The following is a 7,812-nucleotide window of genomic DNA, read 5'->3' as shown; positions in this document are numbered from 1 at the left end:
CCGGCGCGCCTATGCAAAATCGGAGCTGCCTCGGAGGGAACTTTTCTTCGCTTTCCCCCCACCTTCCCCCCACCTTCCCCTCCCTAACCCACCCCCCCGGCCCTATCTAAACCCCCCCCACCTTTGTCGGCAAAGTTACGCCCGACCACGCCCCCGGGCCCGCCCCCCGAAACGCCGCAGCACGCCCCGACGTTTCGGGAACGCCCCCGGACACGCCCCCTCCCTCCCCTTTTCGAAAGCCCCGGGACTTACGCGCGTCCCGGGGCTTTACGCGCGCCGGCGGCCTATGCAAAATCCGGAAGGATTTACGCGCGCGGCCTTTTAAAATCCGCCCCTAATTGAACTTAATAGCAAGTAATGGACTTCTCCTCCAAGAACTTATCCAATCCTTTTTTAAACACAGCTATACTAACTGCACTAACCACATCCACCATGGAGCGATACAGAGGCATTATGACATTTTCCGTTTTATTCACCATTCCCTTTCTAATAATTCCCAACATTCAAAATCCCAACAGTCAAAATCCACAATAAAGAATCCCAATACCACCCTTCTAACAGAGGAGTGCCGCAAGGTTCATCACTTTCACCCACGCTCTTTAATGTCTACCTGTTACCACTATGTCAACTTCTTACAAAATTAAACCTGAAACACTTCCTTTTCGCAGACGACGTACAGATCGTGATTCCCATAAAAGAAACAATCTCAAAAACAATGGAACACTGGGACAGTTGCTTATTAGAAATTAAACCCCTCCTCACCAGCCTAAACCTCGTACTTAACGCTTCAAAAACGGAATTTCTGCTCATATCACCGGAAAACAATAACACACTTCCAAAACCAACCGCACTCCTTCAATCTACCCATGTAAGAGATCTAGGAGCTATCTTAGACAATCGTCTCAACCTTAAAACATTCATTAACCAAACCACCAAAGATTGCTTCTACAAATTACACATTCTGAAAAGAATCAAACCACTTTTCCACACTATGGACTTTAGAACAATCTTGCAAGCAATAATTTTTTCAAAACTAGATTATTGCAACTCTTTACTATTAGGCCTCCCAGCTTCTTACATCAAACCCCTACAAATGGTTCAGAACTCCGCAGCCAGAGTCCTTTCAAATTCCAGGAAAATGGACCACATCTCCCCTATCCTCCAAAAACTTCATTGGCTACCAATCCACTATAGAATCATGTATAAATCCATCAACATCATATACAAGACCATCAACCAACTCACGCAACTAGATCTTCAAATACCATTTAAAAAATACACTTCTGCCAGACCTATTAGGGAATACTACAAAGAGTCACTCCAAATTCCAAAACCTATCAACATAAATCTTTGAGTCTCAGAGCCTTCTCTACAGCAGGTCCAGTTCTGTGGAACTCTATACCACCTGATCTAAGACAAGAGCCATGCGCTCTAACATTTAGGAAAAGACTAAAAACTTGGCTTTTCAAAAAAGCATTTCCAAGCCTTGAATAAAATACACTCATCAACACAAACTGCCATGTAACCTCTGGATCCAATTAAGAATCCACCTATCATAATCTTATCACTATTACGTTTTGAGTTTTATCATATCATCACCATACTCTACTGTGTCATATTGATTCTCTTGTTTATATTACCGCTCATATTTATGTACCGTCACATTCATGCAAATAGGCTTATTTACTTACTCTGCTGCACTATCACTTTAATTGTGTTAAATGTAAATATTGCATTGTTTAACCTCTCCCCTCTTCCAGTTCCAAGTTAATTTTCCCTGTTATATTGTAACTTTCTCACACCTTTTAATTGATTCTCTGTATTTAAAGTTCAAATTTGTATTGGAAATATTTATTAAGTTACGCTATACTTTGCACACATTGTTATTTGTAAACCGGGTTGATGTGATCCCTATCATGAAACTCGGTATAACAAAAATAATAAATAAATAAATAAATAAATAAATAAATAAATAAAAATTGTTTGCTTTTTTGACTGCCGCAGCACACTGAACTGACGATTTCAATGTGTTAAGAGGTTAGGGCTTTTCAGCTTGGAGAAGAGACGGCTGAGGGGGGATATAATAGAGGTCTTTAAGACCATGAGAGGTCTTGAACAAGTAGATGTGACTCGGTTATTTATACTTTCGAATAATAGAAGGACTAGGGGGCATTCCATGAAGTAAGCAAGTAGCACATTTAAGACTAATCGGAGAAAATTCTTTTTCACTCAATGCACAATAAAGCTCTGGAATTTGTTGCCAGAGGATGTGGTTAGTGCAGTTAGTGTAGCTGGGTTCAAAAAAGGTTTGGATAAGTTCTTGGAAGAGAAGTCCATTAACTGCTATTAATCAAGTTTACTTAGGGAATAGCCACTGCTATTAATTGCATCAGTAGCATGGGATCTTCTAGGTGTTTGGGTAATTGCCAGGTTCTTGTGGCCTGGTTTGGCCTCTGTTGGAAACAGGATGCTAGGCTTGATGGACCCTTGGTCTCACCCAGCATGGCAATTTCTTATGGTCTTATGCTCTTATCCACTATGACACCTAGATCTCTTTCTTGGGTTGTAGCACCTAATATGGAACCCAACATTGTGTAATGTAGCATGGGTTATTTTTCCCTATATGCATCACCTTGCACTTATCCACATTAAATTTCATCTGCCATTTGGATGCCCAATTTTCCAGTCTCACAAGGTCTTCCTGCAATTTATCACAATCTGCTTGTGATTTAACTACTCTGAACAATTTTGTGTCATCTGCAAATTTGATTATCTCACTTGTCGTATTTCTTTCCAGATCATTTATAAATATATTGAAAAGTAAGGGTCCCAATACAGATCCCTGAGGCACTCCACTGTCCACTCCCTTCCACTGAGAAAATTGTCCATTTAATCTTACTCTCTGTTTCCTGTCTTTTAGCCAGTTTGTAATCCTCGAAAGGACATCGCCACCTATCCCATGACTTTTTACTTTTCCTAGAAGCCTCTCATGAGGAACTTTGTCAAACGCCTTCTGAAAATCCAAGTATACTGTATCTACTGGTTCACCTTTATCCACATGTTTATTAACTCCTTCAAAAAAGTGAAGCAGATTTGTGAGGCAAGACTTGCCCTGGGTAAAGCCATGCTGACTTTGTTCTATTAAACCATGTCTTTCTATATGTTCTGTGATTTTGATTTTTAGAACACTTTCCACTATTTTTCCTGGCACTGAAGTCAGGCTAACCGGTCTGTAGTTTCCCGGATCGCCCCTGGAGCCCTTTTAAATATTGGGGTTACATTTGCTATCCTCCAGTCTTCAGGTACAATGGATGATTTTAATGATAGGTTACAAATTTTTACTAATAGGTCTGAAATTGGGTTATGGAGGGAGAAAGATTTGTTCAAAGAACGGGATTGAGGATTGCTATGAAAGAAAGTTAGCTCAGAAGAGATTAGGAGAGAGAGTAAGCTAGGGAGAGGTGGGATAAAGGGAGCAAGGTGTAAAGGGTGGGGTATGGAAGGCGAAGAAAGAAGGTAGCTCGGATCAGTTTTGCTGGAGGAAAGCTAGAGAGAAGTGGGACAATGGAAATTAGGTGACTGAGGTGTAAATTTTAGGTGTAGGCCTGTGTGAAAATCTACGTTTTTAGTTTTTGCTTGAAGTTTTTTGGGCATAGTTCTTGGCGTAGATCAGCAGGCATTGAGTTCCATAAGACGAGACCAGCTAAGGAGAGCGCTCGTGCTTTGGAAGTTGCGAGGGTGGTGAGTCTGGGAGAGGGTGTGCGTATGGTGGCAAGGTATTGGTTTCTGGTCGGTCTGGAGGAGGAGTGGAATTGCAGGGAGTCTTTAAACTAGTTCATGTCGGGGTTGTGTAGTGCTTTATGAATGATTGAAAGTGTCTTGTATTGTATACGGGAAGCAATTGGTAGCCAGTGTAACTCTTTTAAGACAGGTGTAATGTGTTCATTGCTGTGTGTATTGCTGAGGATTCGGGCGGCTGTGTTTTGCAGAATTTGAAGTGGGTAGATGGCGTTTTGGGGTAAACCTATGAGAAGAGAGTTACAGTAGTCGATTTTGCAAAAAAGCATAGTTGTAGTAGGACCATGCGAAAGTCAGAGAAAAGAAGCAGGGGTTTAAGTTTCTTTAGGGTATGTATCTTGTAGAAGCACTCTTTAAGTGTTGAGTTGATGAATTTCTTTAAGTTGATCTCTTAAATCTCGACCTTGTTGGGAGAGGGAGATATGGGATGGAGGCGCATGAAGTAGGGTGAGGGCGTGGGAGTAGGTTGGGGGGGGAGATAAGCATAAGCTCAGTTTTTGTGGTTTTAAGGGCAAGATGGAAGATATTTAAGAGCTTGTTGATTGACCATAGTGTGGATTTCCAGATGTTGAAGGCTTTAGGTACATAGTGATAGGGATGAGAATTTGCACATCGTCTGCATAGAGGTAGTGAGGAAGCTTGAGATTGGATAGGAGTTGACAGAGTGGTAGGAGGTATATATTGAAGAGGGTAGATGACAGGGAAGAGCCTTGAAGGACACCTTGGTTAAGAGGGATTTCTTTAGACTCATGGTTTCCAATTTTGACTTTGAAGTTTCTGTTGCTGAGGTAAGAACTGAACCAACTGTGGGCAACTCCAGTTATTCCAATCTCGATAAGCCGCTGAAGGAGGATATTATGGCTGACAGTATCAAAGGCTGCTGAGATGTCTAAGATGGCTAGGATATAAGATTGTCCTTTATCTAGACCTTTGATAAGGTGGTCAGTTAAGGGCAAAGAGGAGGGTTTCCGTACTATGGTGTTTACGAAAACTGTATTGGGAAGAAGAAATGATTTGATGGTCGTCTAGGTAATCGGTGAGTTGCCGATTGATGGTTTTCTCTAGGATTTTTGAGATGAACGGTAGATTAGAAATAGGGCGGTAGTTGGACAGGTCGGTGGGGTCAAGCTTAGGTTTTTTTAGAACAGGCTTGACTATTGCTTGTTTAAGTGGGCTGGGTACTACTCCTAATTTGATGGATGCATTAATTATGTTGGCAATGGGTTGGGCTATTATGTTGGGAATGGTAAGGAGGAGTTTTGTAGGGATAGTGTCTGAGGGGTGGGAGGATGGCTTGGCTTTCTTAAGTATGGACTCAATTTCGAGAGCCGTGGTAAGCTCTAATGATGTGAGGTTTGTAAGGGGATTATTTGAATAGGCAGAGTGGGTTTTTTGGGGGGTGTGAGGGGTAGGGGAGGAAGAAGGAAAGAGTGTTAGTAGTTTATTGGTTTTGTCTTGGAAGAAGGTTGCAAGATCCTCGCATTTAGCTTTGGCTTCTTCTTCTGGAATGGCAGCTGGGGTTAGTTTGGTGATGTTGTGCTTGACCGGGGAGCCTTGAGAGGCCTTCGCAATCTGATGCGCTTCAGTGGCTGGGAGTGCTAGAGGTGAGATGTGTGCCCCTTGCAGTAAGACGGACCTAGTCTAGGGTTGGAGGTGACCAGGCCCCTGCCGACCTGCATGCCTGAATGAGGCCAACCACGCAAGGTTGGTCTCTGAGTGGTCCTCCGACTACTCCCAGCCCTTTCAGACCTGCTGCAGGGAGCAGCACAGACGGCAGGCCGGACAAGAGACAAGGGCGGACAAGGGCTGAAGCTTGAAGGCTGAGATGAAGGCTTCAGGACTTAGGAGAAGAACACAAGGCATCGACATCCATAAAGGCGAGCAGATGGAAGCTTCAGTCATAGAAGGCATCTGAGACTAGAGCAGATGGAGTCTCAAGGCAACAGAAATATCCGAGGCAAAATAACTCTTACGGACCTTGAGAAATCCAGACAAGACGAAAAGGACTTGGAAGACTTAGACGAAGACAGGTGGGCACTGTTCTTCAGGGCGCCCTACACAGCCCACTACTCAGGGCAGACCCAATGGGCTGGTCACGGACCACCCTGTCCTCTATGCGCCCTACACAGCCTAAGGAGGCTGGTCACGGACCACACGGGAGCGGGGCAGGCTCAGGAAAGGAATCCAACTGACAGAGGCTCCAATGACCGGAAACAGGAACCGGACAGAACGGATTTACCCTCGTGGTGGCCATCTGGAGGACTCGGGGAGCTGGAACATTGCAGGAACAAACATCAGGAAGATCAGGTATATAGGGACCTCTAGCCATCGAGGACGTCAGGCCTTCTGGAACATCAGGAGGGCAGAGACGGAGGACGACAGGAACATCAGAACATCAGGGACCAGGATCAGAAACAGCAGAGACGATACAAAGAGGGATCCCTTGGAATACTGGAATACCAAGCAAGAGCAGGAACATGGAGTCCAAGAGGAAGGAAAAGCTCCTTAGAAGACTGGCTCATTGCGAAGGCAAACCTGACTGGAAGTTGAAGTCCTTTTATAGGGCTGAAGACAGGCAACTCCCTGGGAGGAGTTTGGATCGGCCACACCTAGCTGGCCCTATAACCGAGGAGAAGTGCTGCGGGCCGGCCCCTAGGGAGAAGGGCGTGGCCCAAACCAGGAAGTCCATGCAGACTCAAGCAAGCCTGAGGCAGGCCCCAAGGACATCGAAGGCCTCCCAGGCCCTGGAGCAAATCCTGGATAGCTCGTAGGCAAGACCCCGGCTTTGGAGCAGCCTCCAGGAAAGAGGTGAGAAGCTTCCCGTAGCACAGCTACAGGATTCATAACAGGTGAGCGAGGCAACATAATCAAAGAGGGCTCGTGGATTGAACTGGTATTGGTGAATTTTAGTGGCATAGAAGTTCTTTTTGACATTATTTAGCATGTCTCTATAACTGTGTAGTGAGGACTTGTATCGGGCGAGGAGGGTGGGGGTCAGGTCTCTGCGCCAGTTCTTTTCAGTTTTTCTAAGATTGTGTTTCATTTCTTTCAGTTCTTGTACCAGGGTTTTCTAGTATTGTTATGGGATTTAAGTTGTCTTGACTGTAGGAGGCAAATGTTATTAGCAACAGTAAGCGCGTGGTTGTTCCATGATGCAAGGGCAGTGTCAACATTTGAGAGATCTAGGTTGTCAAGTGTGTTAGCAAGGGTCAGGACGAGGTCGTCCCTTTTACATGTTTTTCTGAAGTGTATGGTACTGTAAGTGTCAGGGAGTGTGGAGGGCTTCTTTAGAGAGCAGGAGGTTCTTATAAGGTAATGGTCTGACCATGGAATAGGCATGCAGGAAGGGGTGTCAGCTACTATGTGATGGTTGATAAAAATTAGGTCGAGGGAATGACCCGCTTTGTGTGTTGGTGCATTGACGATCTGTTTGAATCCTATAGCATTCGGGGCTTCAAGGATGGAGGCACATGATAGTGTTAGGGGTATTTTGTCAATATGAAGGTTGAAGTCACCTAGGATGATGGCTGGGGTGTCGATGGATATGTTTTTGGCTATGTATTCTATAAGGGGGAGGGATTGTTGTCCAGTATTCCTGGAGGGGCGTAAATTAGGCAGATTTGTAAAGAAGAGGATTTAAAGAGGCCAATCTCAATTTTAGATGGGGAGGTAATGAGTTGGTGTATTAAGTTAAGTTCATTTTTAACAGCTAGTAGAATACTGCCACCTTTTTTTTTAGGTCTAGGGTAGAAAAGATCTTGTATATGTCATTAGGGAGCTGGATAAGGAGAACAGTGTCAGTACCTTTCAGTCACGTTTCCGTTATTGAGCAAATGTCAGGAGTTTCATCAAGGAGAATGTCATTAAGGATGGGCGTTTTTTTACTTAATGACTGTATGTTAAAGAGGATGAGAGAGAGGGCAGTGATTCCAAGGATTTGGGTGAGAGGGGGGGAGATCATGGTTGGGAGGATAGTTTTAAGGTATGAGCAGTGCCGAGGAGTGTAGAAGACAG

This window comes from Rhinatrema bivittatum, chromosome 14 (genome assembly GCF_901001135.1).
Source record: "Rhinatrema bivittatum chromosome 14, aRhiBiv1.1, whole genome shotgun sequence".
Classification (NCBI taxonomy): Eukaryota; Metazoa; Chordata; class Amphibia; order Gymnophiona; family Rhinatrematidae; genus Rhinatrema; species Rhinatrema bivittatum.
The sequence above is the reverse complement of the archived record's forward strand: the minus strand, read 5'-3'. Positions refer to the sequence as shown.